The 18,981-nt window shown below is 31.2% G+C and overlaps 1 protein-coding gene across 2 annotated transcripts in view; it reads left to right on the top strand.

Moving 5' to 3' along the window:
• LOC145254851 (G-protein-signaling modulator 2-like) overlaps nt 1–18,981 on the top strand; it is a 635,388-nt gene that overhangs the window by 231,279 nt on the left and 385,128 nt on the right. The gene's annotated exons all lie outside the window — the stretch shown is intronic.

Raw genomic sequence — 18,981 nt, 5'->3', positions numbered from 1 at the left:
ATTTAAACTTAATTGCTTAGAATGTAAGTTTAACACAGCCTTCCAGCATGTAAAATTAAACCGAATATGACGTTGATATGTATGTTTATTGGCATAGACTGTGCGCTTGGAATTCCATGTTTGAGTTCTGTTAAGTCTATTATATAAATTTTCCTTAAAAAAAAAAAAAAAACTTGCGAAAAGTATAAATCCATATCTTTGTTAGCCCTGACTATGAGTGTATCTAATCTGTTAAGGTTGCTGGAAGCATGGTACCTGAATACTGATGTAATCCTCTGCTTGTATAAGAGCCAGATTAGTTTTAACACAAAGTACTCTGACCACATCTGAAGAGGTGCCGTTCAGGACACTCTTTCTTGCCTTGATAAAAGATTAGATAAACTTTGAAATCTAGTGGGAAGAAGCTCTCTTCACTTCTATGCAGCCCTTTTTCCAAACAAGAGATACTGCTAGTATTTTTTCTACTCTATCCTTGATGCTTGACCGATCTCTGGCACCCCTCTCTAAAATTGTGTCAATAATGACATGCTTCCAAGTTCTTTGTTTCTATCGCTGTAGTGCATATGGTATGCTGCTTATCAAGGCTTGGGGTTATTAGAGGTCAAGGGTCGTGAATTGGATGAATAACACCATGAGAGGATTGGAAGTAATGGGTAGGATATTCAGAATTTGATTAATACAAGAAATAACTTAAATATTTGTTAACAAATGCAAAGACGTATATGGGTGTGTACATATACATAAGTTCACATACACCCATGCAAAATCACACATACACATATATACTATTATATAAAATCACACATACACATATATACTATTATATAAAATTACACATACACATATATACTATTATATAAAATCACACATACACATATATACTATTATATAAAATCACACATACACATATATACTATTATATATAAAAATCACACATACACATATATACTATTATATAAAATCACACATACACATATATACTATTATATATAAAAATCACACATACACATATATACTATTATATAAAAATCACACATACATATACTATTATATAAAAATCACACATACATATATATACTATTATATAAAAATCACACATACACACATATATACTATTATATAAAAATCACACAGACACACATATATACTATTATATAAAAATCACACATACACACATATATACTATTATATAAAAATCACACATACACATATATATACTATTATATAAAAATCACACATACACATATATATACTATTATATAAAAATCACACATACACATATATACTATTATATAAAAATCACACATACATATATATACTATTATATAAAAATCACACATACATATATATACTATTATATAAAAATCACACACATATATATACTATTATATATAAAAATCACACATACACATATATATACTATTATATATGAAAATCACACATACACATATATATATACTATTATATAAAAATCACACATACACATATATATACTATTATATAAAAATCACACATACACATATATATACTATTATATAAAAATCACACATACACATATATATACTATTATATAAAAATCACACATACACATATATATACTATTATATAAAAATCACACATACACATATATATACTATTATATAAAAATCACACATACACATATATATACTATTATATAAAAATCACACATATATACTATTATATAAAAATCACACATACACATATATATACTATTATATAAAAATCACACAGACACATATATATATACTATTATATAAAAGGAACCCTGTGATTTTGTTCCCTATGGACTTGAAGTGGCCGATGTTTATGAAACTTCATACGAAAATACTTTGTGCCTGTTAGTGTTCTTAGATAGGTTTTGTATCAGAATGTCTTTGATAAGTATTGATAATCAAGAACCAAAATAATCTGAAAGAAGTAATAGGCGATTTTGACCAAAGTTAACACCTTACACAACCTAGCATCACAAGTGCATTTGAGGTTTTATTTCTACACAAGCAGAAAGGCCCGACATATAAAATTAGCAGTAGTTTCTTTGATATGACAGGGGCGTATTTGAAATGAATGTTTCTGTTTAAAAACCAATTGCACCATGATACTTGACTTTTCTTTTTAAACTCAAATTCAAGCCATTACCATCACAGAAGCAATAATGCCAGGCATATAAAATCAACAGTAGGTTCTTTGATGTGACAGCAGGATGTTTGAAATGAATGTTTCTGTTTATAGCACAATTGATATTTGACTTTTTGCATTTTAAACTTTAATTCAAGCCATTATATATAAAAAATATTTTATAAAAGCAACAGTAGGTTCTTTACAGTGCAATATACATATATATATATATATATATATATATATATATAATGAACTCTCCTGTTGATTTCGACGTATGAGTTCCACCACAAGTAAGTTGTTCAGAAACCCACACAGATGATTTGTTTAGTGGTGGAGGCTTTGTGCAGAACCAATCATACTTTTGGTGCAACTACTAATCTTAGTTGGAGCAATGGCTGCCACGAGTCGGAACACACAGTAGATCTCAGGTTTTTACATCAGAGTTTTCCTTCTAGATGCATGTCTTAACAAAGATTGAGGAGAGTGCATCTCTCCCAGTAAATTAAACGCGCCCCCACATACCAACCTGGAAATTTCTACGTTAATTATTAAATACCTACAGGCACTAGTGTTTCATCCTTTCGGAAATAATCAGTGCAGGGTGTCACGATTAACACCAGTCGATAGATCTGAACATTATATATACACACACACACACACACACACACACACACACACACACACACACACACACACACACACACACACACACAGACATGTATGTACACATGTGCTTTTAATATGCATATTGTTTAAGACAGTGTTTTCATGTGCATGCACCTATTTTTTAAGCTGTGTTGTCCCTATTTACTTTCATCCCCACGATTTCAATTAGACACAATATCCCCCCCCCCTTAAAAAAAATACTGGTACTCTGGACTTGGATATAAATTGTCTCATATAGGATTCTCCCTCACTAAAAGAATAAAGTGTAATATGTGGTATTAGAACAGATATTACACTTTGTTCCTTGCCAAAAGAGGAGCTGCCCATTAGTCTGTCACGCTATGTTATTGTTTGCAATATAACTTTTATCCCTAAAAGCTCAAATCTAATAGACATATTGTAAGAGAGGATCTCGTTCTTTATTTCTTCACCCTATGACTTAACAACCAACATAACCCAGGGAGTCACTTGGTCGTAAGGGTGATGTTACTTTTCAAACCTAGTTAAGTATACGTCCTTGACAATCCATTTGAAAAAGATTCTACCCCTATTTAAGGTAGGTGGCCTTTTTTTTCTGTCAGGTTGAGGTATGCTTCTGTGTAGTTCTAGTATGTTCATCTTCCCAGGTTTTACCATCTCCCTTTGAGAAAGGATTGGTTTATTGCTAATCGCCTGAGGCACCCCTACCGGGGAATGTCGGCAGTACTGTTCATGTATTTTTTGTAGACTAGACTGCGTTGTCACTTTCATGCTGACTTTTCAATCTCCACCTACCGACCTTGTGTCACGCCTTTTCTCAGTGGGAGGGAGGTGAATACTAACATGTTTACCAGATGAGCTATGACCCCTTCCTGCTGAGTCTGTATGTTATGTATAAACAGAATAAAGGGTGGAAAAATCTATTAGTTTAATGCTGAGATCATCAGGCTGCGACCTTACACCCACACATGTGACTGCCTCAACAACCCCTCCTCTCACCCGATGCCCATCCTAACTGCCCTTGAAGCCCTCCATCACCAAACATATGATGTTTATCTCTCCCCTACTTCACAAAGCTTCATCCCAATATATTCATCTTAGTGAAAAGCCTCATCACCAAAACCAACCATCTTCATTTTTTTTTTTTTTATTTAGCGGACTTCAGTTTGAATAAGTCATGCTTCTGGAATTATATAGGACACTTATGAGCTGAGAGATTTTTTTTTTTTTTTTAGAGAGTGAGGGGGGGGGGTTATTGTCTTGGAGAACAAAAAGAAAAGGAATGGTTTTTACCAAGAATCATAAAGGCAAACAGCTGAGGATTTATCCGAAGATGGAGATAGAAATGGTGAGGTGTTCGTCTGTTGCAGCTTACAACAATCCGAGCACTCTCAAGTAAATATGATCTTTTCTTTCTTTCTTCTCTTTTTTTCTTTTTTCTTTTTTTTTTTTTTTCTTGCTGCCTTTTTTTTTTTTATTTCATTAACTATTTCTTTATTTATCTCTCCCCTCTCTCTCTCTCTCTCTCTCTCTCTCTCTCTCTCTCTCTCTCTCTCTCTCTCTCTCTCTCTCTCTCTCTCCCTCCGAAGAAGAGAAAGTCCGGCTAGTGTTTTTTTTTTACTTTCCTCCTGATGACAGAGACACAAAGTCGGTTTTTAATGTCTAGGAAAGATCAACTCCAGTAAAAATCTATGGATTAGGACGAAAATAAAAATTGTCTCAGTCTGGAACGATTTTTCTTACTGATCGAAGACAGACCAGATACTACACTTTGATTTCGTTTTTTATTCCTCTTCCCCAACACAAAGCAACTATTTATTGCTACAAGGTAGAGAAAGTAGAAAGTTTGATGTCTGAGTTTTCTCCTTTATTCCATGAGCCCTGTTTCTGACAAAGGGTGAAGAATTGCTGAATTCTAGGTTGGTTGTTTTGTGAGTGGTATGTGAAGATTTTCAATCCTCTCTTAATATTCATTATTCAACTATTAATTTATTCATCTTTAAGTGTTTTTTGGTCTTGATAAGTCGTGACTTTTCTATCTTTAAGTGACCGATCCTGATGAGATCAGTATCATTTTGAAGCTCAATGTCTCCGATAACAAATATCGAAAAATTGGTCGAAAACATGAATTCCGTCACCCTCGACTAGGCCGTTTCTATGAGGAGGGTCCGCTTTTTTCGTTGATATTTCCACAGGTCATCTTCTTTTGATTGATGACCTTAATTTCAACGCTTGCAACTTCTGGTATTTTACACGTTGTTTTCCTCCTTCATGTTACGAGTTTGAGCCTGCTTGCCTACTACCACCTTTTTTTGTCTTTTTTTTTTTTTTAACACATCTATTTTGGGGTTCCTTACTGCACCACCTTGACACACACCGAAGCGACGTTGGGCACCTCCGCTAGTTAGTAATAAAATTGATGATTTAAATTTTAACTTCTGTTAATTTAGACAATGCTTACTTTTTGATTTTTTAAATTGACATTAAAATATATGCGCTAACACTTGTGTTGGGACGATTCCTAAATTTTTTCCTATTCCAATTCCAGGAAAATGTTGATTAACGATTCCAATACCAAGTATGATTCCGTTTCCAATTCCCGTGGAATTGTTTTCAAGTATACCATTATATATATAATTGAAAGTTTTTGTGTAGCGAAAAAATTTGGTACAGCGAAAAAGTGGAAATATAATTAAAGGAATTTCGAAAACGATTTGATTTTTTTCGTAAAATTTCTTTCATTGAAAAGTCAAAAATATTTTAACCATGAATTAAACATGCACCATGAAATTAATAACAATCAATTTCAGGAGTTATTTTATACATAAAAAAAATATAAATAAAATGTCAGTCATGATTAATTCATCAAAAATACAATAACATCAAATTTCAAGGGAATAACAGGTTTTTATCTTTTGATATTCATTTTTTTGTTTTACTCTTTATCTTCGATAACTCTTTAAATTTAACTTTTTTTTTTTTTTTTTTGCTGCTTTAATCGCTAACTGATTTTTATCCCACTTTCTAGAATATTATTTCTAAATGAAATTTAAAAATAACTAAAACTTTGATTAAATTTTTAGCCTTTTATATTCAATCGTCTCCAATTATTCTCATTTATTTGACATTTTAAGAAATATTTTTAATGTTATTTTTTAAATCTAAACAAATTGGTTTATTTCTATATTTATTTTTATTATATAATTATATACTTATCGTCCTTTAATGTTTATTCTTATTTAATGTCTTAAAGTCCAGTCCATAATTTCTAAATAAAAAAAGTAAATTTTTGGTAATTGTTTATTTTCATTGTTAAATAAGTCATTTATTGAACTTTCAAAATCGCCTCCGCCTTAATGTTATTTCTGAAAATCTTTTTATTTTTTGTTAGGGGTTGGGAAACATTTACCTATGCTCACATCACGACTGTGATACCAGGCATCGGTGAATGTCAACCAAGCTCCTACAATCCTTTAGTTGAACGGCTCTGAATGACTAGTTTGCAAAGTTAGAGTTCAAAGGATTAAGAAAAAAAAAGTTAAACTTTTTCCTTTTTTAACAATTTTTTTATTGTGCAAAGAAGTTCCAAAAGAAATGTTTAATTGCTTTATTCGCAGAATATTTTAATGAAATGTAAATTTCTAAAAGAAAAAAAATTAAATTACCACATTTATTTAACAGATAGCAAAATGATTGTTTTCTTTTGTAGTTTTCGAAAGACCTTAAGCGAAACTGTCAGTCAGCATATGTAGTTCTAAGGTTTTTGCTTTTGGATACTTCAAAAAGGCTGACAGACTGTCAGTTTTGTGAACTGATACCATGTGATAAGTTTCACTTTAGTTTTAGAAATATTTCCTGAAACAGCCTTTGTTCAGAAAATATATTGTTCTATTAAACCTTTTATTTAAATAATTTGACTTTGCTTGTTTTATTTAAAAATAAAAAAAAATAAAGGTTGACAAGGCATTTTTCATTTACTAATGAGATTTTTCATTTATTTACTAATTGAAGAGTGCCGGTAAAAAAAAAAATGCCAAAAGATAAGCCCCCTACCGCCTTTTTTTAGTCACCAGTTGGAAAAAACCACTGATTTTTAACACGATTTACTCGCAATGAGAGCACTGTAAAATCTTTTTTTCTCTAAAGGTCAAGTATTCATCAACTTTTTTTATGGACTTGACGTAGTTAGGCTGTTTTATACATAAATAAACTTCTCTCACAAATGAAAACAATGTTATCTCGCAGTCCTTAAAGTTTCGCAACAGTGCAAACATAACTAATTATGGGCCTCAAAGTTTTGAAACAGATAGCGCCTATGTATGTGACGGAATAAGAAAACTCATTAAAATAAAGATTACCTTTAAAGTAGTTAATAAAATTCTTGTATATCATATTAAATATGTTATGAAAAGTTCTATGACGTTTTTATAAATTAAAATTAAAATAAAATAAATTTAAAATAAAACAGAAACATTCATTTCGAACACGCCCCCGTCAAGTCATATCAACGAACTTACTGTTGATTTTATGTGTCTGATCTTTCGGTTTGTGTAGTAATAAAACTTCTCAAATGCACTTCTGATGTTAGGCTGTGTAAGGTGTTAACTTTGGTCAAAATCACCTGTTACTTCTTTTATTGGATTATTTTGATTATCGATTATCCATACTTATCCATTCAGATACAAAACTTATCTCAGAACATTGCCGTATACATAAAGTATATTTGTGTAAAATTTCCTAAAAATCAGCCTAGCTGTTTCTGAGCCCATTCAGAACGAACTCACATGCGCACATATGCACAGATAAAGTTTCTTTTGTATAATAAATTTAAAAATGTTTAATATTGAATTTTTATTGGCAGGCGGGTGTCTAAGTGATTTTAAAGTAAATTAGAGCTAAATACATTATTATATTGCCCAGAATATGCTACAACAATGAAGAATAAAAAATGAAAATTGTCAGAAGTGAAATTAGATTTGTCAAGTAAATGTTATTTCTTACTTTGAAAATCCAACAAGACTTCACATATGTATGAACTCAATCCCTCATCCTGATATTTCTAAGTGCAAAGTCTCAATTTCTTAGTACATGAGTGATAAGCAAGCTGCACGCATCTGATGAGTTCAGCTTAATCTTGCTGTGCTCCTTTATGATCTTGTATCCAGAACACACCATCCTTGATGGATCCAACATATATTTATTTATCTATAATATTACCAAATACCAGATTAAAGCAACATGATAGAAGTTTCAAGCCGGGAGAGTGAACTCTGATTAAAAACTGTTCTTTTGAGTTTTATTTTTATATTAACAGGCCGTCCAGCATTACCCAGTCGTAAGATATACTTAAATATGATAGTATAATTCATGCACATCTCTATCGATTATTATATAGAACCTAATATATAATAGTGAGATCAAAACTACAAAAATACATATGACTTGGGTACAATACGCTAGAATTGAAACCAAAACATAACTCTCCACCCTTATTCCTTAGCCTCTGAGCTACACCTATACACACACACACACACATATAATTCACCTGTCATCCCATTTTTTTTTCCTTTTTTTTTTTTAAGATAGAGTTGTTGAATGGACAAGATGCAAGCAAGCAAGGACCACAGTTTTCTAATTATATAGATCTATTTTTTTATGAAAAAAAAAAAAAAATTAAAAGGTTTATAAACAAATATTTCACCGGGTCTCTTCAGTCATATTTGATCTAAAGGAAATCATAAGTCATTCTGGGAAAAATTTGCTTTTTTTTTTTTTTTTTTTTTTTTTTTCATGTAGTTAACTAGTGAGGGTATTTTAAAAAAAGACTTCAAAATAAGGTTAAGAAAAGCAAAGAATAATGGGGCAAAAGAGAAAACAAAAAATAATGCTCCCTCCCTTAGATTACATATTTCTAATGCATTCTGGGAGTTGATTTCATTCTCTATGAACTCGAAAACAGGTGGGCTGATTTTTATGTGCCTGGCAGATTTTTTTTAGATGGATTTGGTATCGGATAATCTTTGATAAGTATTGATAATCGAAATAATCCAATGAAAGGAGCAACAGGTGAGTTTGACCAAAGTTAACATCTTACACAAGTTAACATAGCAAGTGCATCTGAGAAGTTTTATTGTTCCACAAGTCGAAAGGCTCGCCATATAAAATTCACAGTAGATTCTTTTATATGACAGGGGCACGTTCGAAATAAATGTTTCTATTTAGAGCACAATTGCACCATAATACTTGACATTTCCATTGTTAAACTTTAATTCAAGCCATTATATATAAAAATGTTATAAAATCAACAGTAGGTCCTCTACAGTGCAATGTAGACTACAATGTATTGTTAAATCACTGCAAGAGGCATGTGAGTTTTCTCTCTATGCAGCACAATGGGCTCTCAACTAGAGCAGGTAATCAATTGATTTGATTGAAAAATGGGCGATTTTACCGATTTTGATGACAATAAAAATATGGGAGTGTGAAACGTCTAATCATCATTCAATTCAAGGCAACGTCAGGTCACCCTGCTAGTATATATATATATTTCTGCAATCAAAATATTATATATATATATATATATATATATATATATATATATATATTACATCCCATGAGCAACACCATCACAATTGCTACATCTAAAGATGATAAAGTTCCTATTTTTCTCTTTCAATATTTAGTACTTCCACCGCTACCAGTGAAACCAGGTCAAATTCTATATTTTCCTATGATATTGTGCTTGCACCGCCTTAACTGGTTATTACATACACATAACATAATCTTTCCATTTTCCGATTCAAAAATAATAAATTCTCCCTTCTCGAATTTCGTCCATTTTGATTGGCTGATACCTGACTATTCGCATATTCTGGAATCCACTTCTACAATAAATAAACAAATGCTCCAGAAATTATACAATATGGCGTTGCTCTACAGAAGAAAATTATGCTAAAAAAATCTAACTAAATTAAACATTAACCAATTGTCATTGCTCTCTACATATTACAATCGTGTTGAAAAAAAAAATAAAATTAAACATATTAACTGATTAGCTTCATGCTATACAGAAGACAATAACTTTTTCTTTTATTCTTTTTGTGGGTAAATTTTTACATTAGCTCCACTTCCACAATTTTTTTAACAAGACAACTTTTATAGGTTTTCGACTATTACAAAAAATCTCATTTAAATTTGGCAGAGACAAGTACTGCTTGATGATTGGGGTTGTCTATTCCGAAAGCCATTTTTAACATGAGAAGGTTGGTGGGGGTGGGGTGGGAGTTTCTATTCCGAAAGCCGTTTTAAACATGCGAAGATTGGAAGGTGTCTATTCTGAAAGCCGTTCTTAACATGGGGGGGGGGGGTTGGTCACCACCAAGAACAACTGTACTTTAATTTTTTACAAGGGTGGGCGCTGCATCAGCTGGGCAATGCCAGTTAATAGGCCCTGCTAGTGTGTGTATATATATATATATATATATATATATATATATATATATATATATATATATATATATATATATATATATATATATATATATAACTGGATAGGTTTCAATAGCCATATACAAGTGATTGGTTACTTCATTATAAATATAAGAGCTTTTGTGAATAAAATATTAAAAAATATTTTGAAATATGTTATTGCTTTTTATTATTATGGTTTTCCAAACAGCTAAGAATTTTCATATATCAATTCAATGTATAAACTTCTATTCCAACTGATTATGTTTGGACATGTGACGCATGCCTAAACCCATCAAATCTCTCAGATTTATAAACACATTGAAAATTTATTAAGGGCTTTAAAACATCTTTTGCTAAAAGAAATTCTCAAATCCTCTCAAATTAATAAATTGTAAAACTTAGAAAAGAATCTTTTCTCATATCAATTTCTTTCCCGACTGAATATCGACATTCATATTATGCCCCCTTTTAAAATTCTAAAAAGAAAAAAAAATCCAAAATATATTCTAAGTATATTTCCTAAAGTGGGTCTAAAAACCTTTTCAAAATTTTTTTCAAAAAGTCTATTGTCTGTATCATACTTAAAATTCAAGAATCAAAAATAATTCTTGAAAAAAAATTAAACATTTTTTTAAAAATCTCTTAAATTAAAAAAAGAAAAACTTTAAAAATTATTTTTAAAGAATTTTTATAGCATTCACCTCCTTCCACTTAATGTTAACTTTGGAACAAAACAAGAATGAGAATAATTCAGTATACTTTATATTTAGTAACATACAACTTGAATTTGTGGTAGTGCGATCTCAATTTTTTTCTAGAAACGCATGACATTAATTATTTAGAATTATCTCTAATTATTTGGAAAACCTATTCTTTAAATGGGGAGGGAAGGGTGTTTTCTAACTATTTTGCAGTTTCACCTAACAATTTAATGAACAAAAGATACCATAAAACTTGAATTTAACTTAATACTATTTAAAATAACACGGTTCCTTTTTTGCATAAGCATCATTATTTCTTTTTAAAAGCATGGTTTTAGTAAATAAAAAGTTTAGGAGCAATGTCGAGACTCATTAATTTCCAGTATGATAGAATTCTGATCTGTCATTTTATTCATATTCATATATTGCAAAATTTGAAATTACTTTTTAAAGGTTTGAATATTGAGGTTCATTTTGCTATGGAAATTGATACTTTGTAAGAATCCATCTTGTGTGTGTGTGTTTGTGTGTGTGAGAGAGGAACTTTCTCAACGAATTTTTGATCTACAGAAGTGAAATTTGGTATATAGGGTATTCAGACATGTGGAAACCTTTAATTTGTTTTCATTTAGAAAAAAAGGTTGCTAATGGGTCAAAATTGAAAAATTGGTATGTGGGAGCCATCGGATTTTTATCTGTCAACTGTTTCACGAATGCATATGCGTGAATTGTTCATATGACAGATTCCTTATGTTAAGAATAAATAGGTTTTAAAACACTTTTTTTAAAGATCTTGTCAAGCTGGCTTTATAGTTATCGTACTTCACTCACTGTCTTTAGGTTTTGGTTTCAATCTCAGCTGTGGACTGTTTAGAAAAAAAAACATACTTGCATGAACATGTCTCAGTTTCTTTCCGTTTTTTTAAGGAATTTAATGTTACATTTAATACCTACGGTATTTCTATTCTGGCAGCCTGCTTGTGTGTGTGTATATATATATATATATATATATATTATATGCACACACAGAAATATTTATCAAAATGTAATTATCCATGGACATGTTTTTTCACCGTTAATATGGCTTATCAACATGTTTGATTTTAGTGAGCTTCCAAATCTTGACCACGAAGATTGCAGTTGAGAGCTTTATCGATAGGCCAAGAAGCATTGCCCCTGTATGGGAAGCGCATGTATATTTTTGTTTATTATATAATAATACCCACAAACACGTCTTTCACTGCCAGTATGGCTCTTCAGTGTAGGTGACTTTAGTGAGATTTAAAACTGAGTACATTGTTTTTGTAGAAAATCTACTTGTATATGTATTTTCTCATACAAAATTGAACTGTACATTAAAATTAGATTTTGCTGTTCTCATTTTTTTTTTTTTTTTTTTAATTATTATGTGACAAAGTAAAGGAAGTATTGGTTTTCTTTTATGTTTATTTTGGATGTGTTTTTTTAATTTTTTATTTTTTGTTCGTTTATCCAATCTTTTTATTTTTTTTATAATAGAAATTTTCTCCACTACTTATTTGAGTAATAATATACACATTTCTGCAAATTCTAACATCCACTAAACCCAAAATTTAGCTTTTTAAATTTTTTTTTTTGTCAATTTTTTATTTATTTCCTTTTTTTTAAATCACAAGAATACTTTCATAGTCTATCGTACGATTTGATTTACAACAGAAGGGAGGATATATGGATTCATACTTTTCCGAATGGGAATAGTGAAATGGATGCATTGAACGACAAGAGGTGCTAATATTTTAGAGCAGTACAAATTTGAAAGACAAATTTGGGACGCTGAAACCTATGCAATCAAAAACTGGTCTCAGATCATGGTCCACCATAGCCTTTTTTCATGCACATAAATCATTAATTATAATTAACTTATAAAAAGGCGGTTTTTCTTTTTAATTATTTAAAATCAATGCGAATGGAGAACAGGTGTTTAAGTCCTTCATCATATTGTATGGATCCGAAAATTCTATTGTTGGCATTGGTTTCCCCGATATTTTTCTAGTCAGAATTCTTTCTAGAAAAGCAGTGGATACTGACAAGAAAGACCTCATGAAGATTGCTAACATCCTAATTGTATGTGAGTGTTTTTTTTGTTTTTTTGTTTTTTTTGTGTAGAACAAACTGGATTCGAACTTGGAATAACCAGGTCGTCAGTCTGTGTTGTTGACTACCGTCATCTCCCACTTAACTTGAGTTTTTAAGCTAAAGGGGATTTTATTTTTACAATAAAAGAAAGGGTCGACCGTGGATTTTAGATATTAAAATTGATTAAAATTACATTTAAATTCAACTAGATTAGTCATATATTTTTCTTATTTACATAGCTGTGCATTGTACTGATTTAAACCATATCATATATTCACATTCAAATTAAGTCTAATATTAAACAATAAGCAAAAAAATGTTTTTCACTCTGATTTTAAGTAAAGATAAAAAAGAAAAATTGTATTCTTAAAAAATAATTCTAATTAATGTATATAAAGACAAAAAAGCAGACGATAGACTTCAGACCATTTTGATTGTATTGGTTTTAGTTTCCCGAATTTATCTTTCAAATTGATACTGCACGCCAAGTTCACAACCAGTGCCTGTAGCCACTACATCGTGCCGCTTCCAAAAGCACACTATATGATTCAAAGTATTGTAATATACATATATAGTTGATCTCTCTCTCTCTCTCTCTCTCTCTCTCTCTCTCTCTCTCTCTCTCTCTCTCTCTCTCTCTCTCACACACACACAAAAGTAAGTTACTATATATTTTCAGGAAATCTAGACAAAATTGTTTTATTTCTCTTTTGAAATGGCTTATTTTAGTTTGGATTCCTATTATAGATTTGGATAAATGAAAAAAAAAACCTTTATGTAGATATTTTCCGGAATAAGTAATCCATTGACATTCTATTGATCTAAATTGCATTTCGAAAGCCACTGAATTGCTAAATTTGTGTCTGAGACATTTTTTTTTTTTTCTAAACAATGTCAGATATTGATGAATGACAATACCATGCAGCATTGTTATATTTAAATACATCCACCGTTGCATTTTATTTGAAATAGACGTTTAAAAAAATTGTTTTTTAAGGTGTTAAATTATGTGAGTAAAGATTTTTACAATAGCTTTGACATTTTTATGAGCAAGTTTATGAGCCAGCTTAGCATTTTGTTTTGGTCTGTCAAGCTTGGAATATCTGACAATTTTATCATGACAGTATACACACACACACACACACACACACACACACACACGTGTGTGTGTGTGTGTTTATGATGTTTTGAAATAGCCAGAAATTGTTATGATTTTAAATACACATAGAAAGAAGACATATGTATCGATTTACATAATTGTTTTTATGGGAGAAGAGTAATTTTCCTTAATAGTCTGGCCCTGATATTTATTAATTCAATATGAATATCTCTGTATATATAGTTCGGTATATGTATATATTTATATGTATGTACAAGATAATCTAAACTAATAAACCGATTATGAATTTAGGAATGTATATTCTCAGCAACACGGTGTGTAACATGGTCATATTTTTATTTATTTTGTTTTTTGTAAATTTTACCATTTAGGAGTTGTGCCCACCAGAACTCGCACCCTCCGTTGGAAACCTTTTAAAATGAGTTAGATACAAAATATTCAATAGAGAAAAGAAATTTCTTTCATCAAAGTTATATAAATTAATATATTTTTAAAATGAATGAATGCACACACATAAGTGTGATGAATATACTAATGCTTGGTAAAATCTGAAATTATGGAACTTATGGAATATGTATTTAGGTGACAGGGTAATAACATGGGCACATAATTTTTTTTATTACAAACTTTATTATTTAGTTGAGTTCCATCGAAACCATACACACACACCCTCCCGCCAAAAAAAAAAAAAAAATAAATAAATAAAAAATTAGAAACATTGAAATGAAAAACTAATACTCGGTCTGGGACAGGTATTCTACTAGTTTAATTAACAATACATTATATAGAGTGATGTAAAAAGCACCATAGAATTTCTATTGGGTGTAGTTATCATAGTTTAATGAATAATATTCTTTAAATAAATGTTTCTATCGAAATAAGCGTCTTTCGTTTCAGTCTGAAATCAACCCAAAAGTTTTGTTTTGTGTGTGATCGTGAAAGGGGGAACCAAGACCCCCCCCCCACACACACACTCCTTACTTATTCCAATTTTCATTTTATGGGTGGAGTCAGGAGCCAGTTGGTGTCCATAAGCTGAAAATTTCTTATTTGCTAATTAATAACAAAGCCTACATGTAATATGACCATCAGGAAAACAAAATATGTATTAAACTTAGATAGCATGTGGAGTGAGGAAAACTTTGTGGTCTCCACCCATACATCGTTACAAAAACAATAATTGCTTTCATAAGGTTCACTGATTGATCTATTTTCTCAAATTAAACCTTTGTCCCGGATTGATATTTCAGAGAGGTACTATTGTCAGAAAACCCCAATTTTTTTTTTAATGGGTGATGGGGGACAGGGTAGACAGGGTTTTGTTTTACTATCAGGGTCACCAATTACTGTGGCTAATAGTCCCTCAAGATAAAAGTTAATGAGATGCGAATAACTACCAATCAAAAGATGAAAATCATTATGGGAGTACTAGCATTGATTAATTATATGAATTGCGTTAGATTGCTGTGACAAGAATTTCTTGACATTAGTTGAAACCAATAAGTAAGCAGTCCTATGGTAATCTGTTCCACAGGTGGTGGGAAGCTTGTCTGTGAAAATTCCGTCAAATGCTAAACATGTGGAAGGAGAAAGGAAAAATATTTCTGTTGTGGTTGGAAGAATTCTTGTTATGAATGTCTTTCAAGGTTTAATTTAATGATATTCCTTATCTTGGTTGTTATTAGTTAGGGCTATGACAACAGCATATTATTTTCCTTGTTTTTATCCTCAGGTATATATCCATTGATATCTTATGTTTTTTATGTAGAGCGATGTGATCCTCGGTTTATTGTGTCTAACTATGTCGGATATATATTCAATGAAAAGAATATGCTGTTGCCATAGCCCTAGTTATTAGTGAGAGGACGATTCCAATACAATTATAGACTCAGATTCTTCATAAATCTCTAAATATTTAACTATAGAGTTGGTATCTTTTCTGATTACTGTTGTGAAGTACATATCAACTTGAGAACTAAGTGGAATCAACCAGTTCTGTGAATATCTCTGGTTTCTGAGACTAAATGGAGGCATTCATACCATGTTTATACTATGAACACGTTTCTCTCATACCAGTTTAGTGGCTCCTGTATTCTTTATGATAAATACATATTATATTTTATACACTTTATACTGCTTGTGGCTTCTTTAATATGTAACTCCTAGCACAGGTCTACAACAACTGGCTAACGAGTATGATTCAAGAACTTCCAACAAATCCTATAAACTTCAAAGAAAAAGTTAGAGAAATCACAGAAAAATACCCTGGACACATCTGTATTTATACAGATGGATCCAAAGAAAACATCACATCAACCAGTGCAGCCATAATCAACAAAAATACTAAAATAACAAAATGCCTCCCAAAAAGCTGTTCAATTTTCACTGCAGAAATTACCGTTATAAATCTAGCTCTAGAGCTAATCAAAGAAAATAAATCCGCAAACTTCATCATTGTTCCGATTCTCAATCTGTCATCACAGCAATTAAAAATAAAAAAGTAAATAACCCCCTAATTGCAAACCTACTCACAAATTTCCAGCAACTAAAAAACGAAATCATACTCTGTTGGGTCCCCAGCCACATTGGCATACAGGGCAATGAACTAGCCGACACAGCAGCAAAGGCAGCCCATAACCAATCTATCGACCCCACTTTCAAAATCCCATATACAGACATCAAAAGAAACATCAATATATATATCCAAGATAAGTGGCAGTCCTATTGGAATAACTTTCCAAATAGCAAACTTTTCCGAATTATGCCCAAATTAACAAAACATGAACATCAAAAAACAAACAGAAAACAAAATGTCATTTTAACAAGACTTAGAATAGGTCACACACAACTAACACATTCTTACCTCCTAAAAGGAGAAACTCAACCCTAATGTATTCCCTGTCAAGCACCACTTACTGTAAAACATCTAACTGAATGCATAGATTTTTCACAAATCAGGAAAAAACACTACAAAGAAATATCTTTAAAAAATCTTCGAAAAGAACAATACTGGAAAAATCTTACATCAAAGAAATAGAACTCTTCCAAAAAATATAACCCCAAAAAAAAACCTTATATTCTGCAAAAACAATCTGCCTTTTCCCACTTTTCCATCCTCCTATTTGCGCCTTCTCTTTCTTTCTCCCCCACTTACTGACTGGTTTTCAAACTTAAAATGCACTGATCAATAATTCTATAACCCTTTTCCCCCTCCCATTGCAAAATCTAATCATATTCTGCAAAGCAGAGAACAAAGATGACAAAATCCACTATAGAACAACGATTGAAAATACAAGGAGCTTGAAGAATAAAAATCTCCATATAAAATAACTGGATACAATATTGAATACTATTCCCAAAATAACTGGATTCAGCATTAAATAACCCACAAAGGGTTGATATGCCTTTAAACAACCCCCCCCCCAAAAAAAAAAAATAATTGCTATCAATAACTGAATGATGAATATTCGGGCAACGAATTCACTCTAAAAAAACAGCCATTGGAAGACAGCATTTGATGACCAAAAGAATTCAAGAAAAAAGAACACGTGGATATTCGAAATAATTTTTGCCTACACTTGGGGAAAATTCGAAACTTCCAAAGTATTTGTTTCAAAAGTTCGGCGAAGAACGGAAAAAAAGTACTTGTTAACGTTGGGACAAAAACCAACATTCGAGCGTAAAAATCCACAAACACGGGATAAAGAATACTTTGAAAAAAAAAGGACAACAATTCTTACCGAAAAAAGGATTTAACAAAGATGTTGTAAAAAATCCTTATCTTGCTGTTAAAAAATCTACTAAAACGTAACTTATGAGCTGAAACAGAACTCCTAAGACGAATTGCATGGAGAATTATTATTACTGAATAAACGAGACCAAGTTTTCAATAAGTACAAAAAAAAAAATTTGTCGTTCTAAAAAGCATGTCTTGCTAATACATCTTATGGTTAAAAGGCATTAGCGTTGGAAAAAGGAAAAAAACTCCTACAAAAGTAAATGATATATTTTATTTTATTGGCTAAAGCGAGTATTTGCACAAATTAAAAAAGACGCCGGATTTTAATCCGATTAAAATATACTTTTCACTGGTCGATGGGACTGCACGTCGAAGAAGGAAATAAAAACGATTTCGCTAAGCACGACAAACAAAGTGTTAATGAGAAAAAGGCATTTCTTTTTCGCACAGATATCAAAAAGAATAGCCAATATTAAATAAATGCTATAAACTTTCACAGATAAGTAGCTTTTTCTTAAAGAAAAAAGGGGGAAAAAGGTGTAGGATCAACAGGGAATTGAACCCAGTGCCTACATGTTACGAAAATTAAAAAATGACAAACGAAATCTACTGCTTTCTGTATGAATGCAAACGCCGAATTATTTTCTCAGAAAAATTGTCTCACAAGGAAATAAATATATGAAAGAAATATTCGTTAAATAACCAGGTACGGATTTTGTAAAGGTTTTTTTAGTCACGTGCAAGCGACTCTATAAGTCACTCTGTCGGTCTGTAACACTTTTGTGCTTGGCCTTTTTGGTAAAGATCAAAGGTCTGTAGTTAATAGATTCTGTTCTTAGCTTTTTAAGCTTTTCTTGGCCTTAAAGTAAAATTAAACAAGTAGCCTCTCAGCTAGCTGAGTGTGTGTTCCATCCCTCCCCGATTAGGAAGCCGCCAAGATCCCCATCCCCTCTTACTTGCAATTTTTGTTTTAACCCCTTCCTCTAAATTTTACCCATCTTGGAGAGAAAGAAATACAAACTAACCCCCATCCCTTACCCACAAAATTTTCT

The sequence above is a fragment of the Euprymna scolopes genome, chromosome 30 (genome assembly GCF_053919585.1).
Source record: "Euprymna scolopes isolate OS-2025 chromosome 30, ASM5391958v1, whole genome shotgun sequence".
Classification (NCBI taxonomy): domain Eukaryota; kingdom Metazoa; phylum Mollusca; class Cephalopoda; order Sepiida; family Sepiolidae; genus Euprymna; species Euprymna scolopes.
Note: the sequence above shows the minus strand (reverse complement) of the source record. Positions and strands in the feature narration are given on the sequence as shown.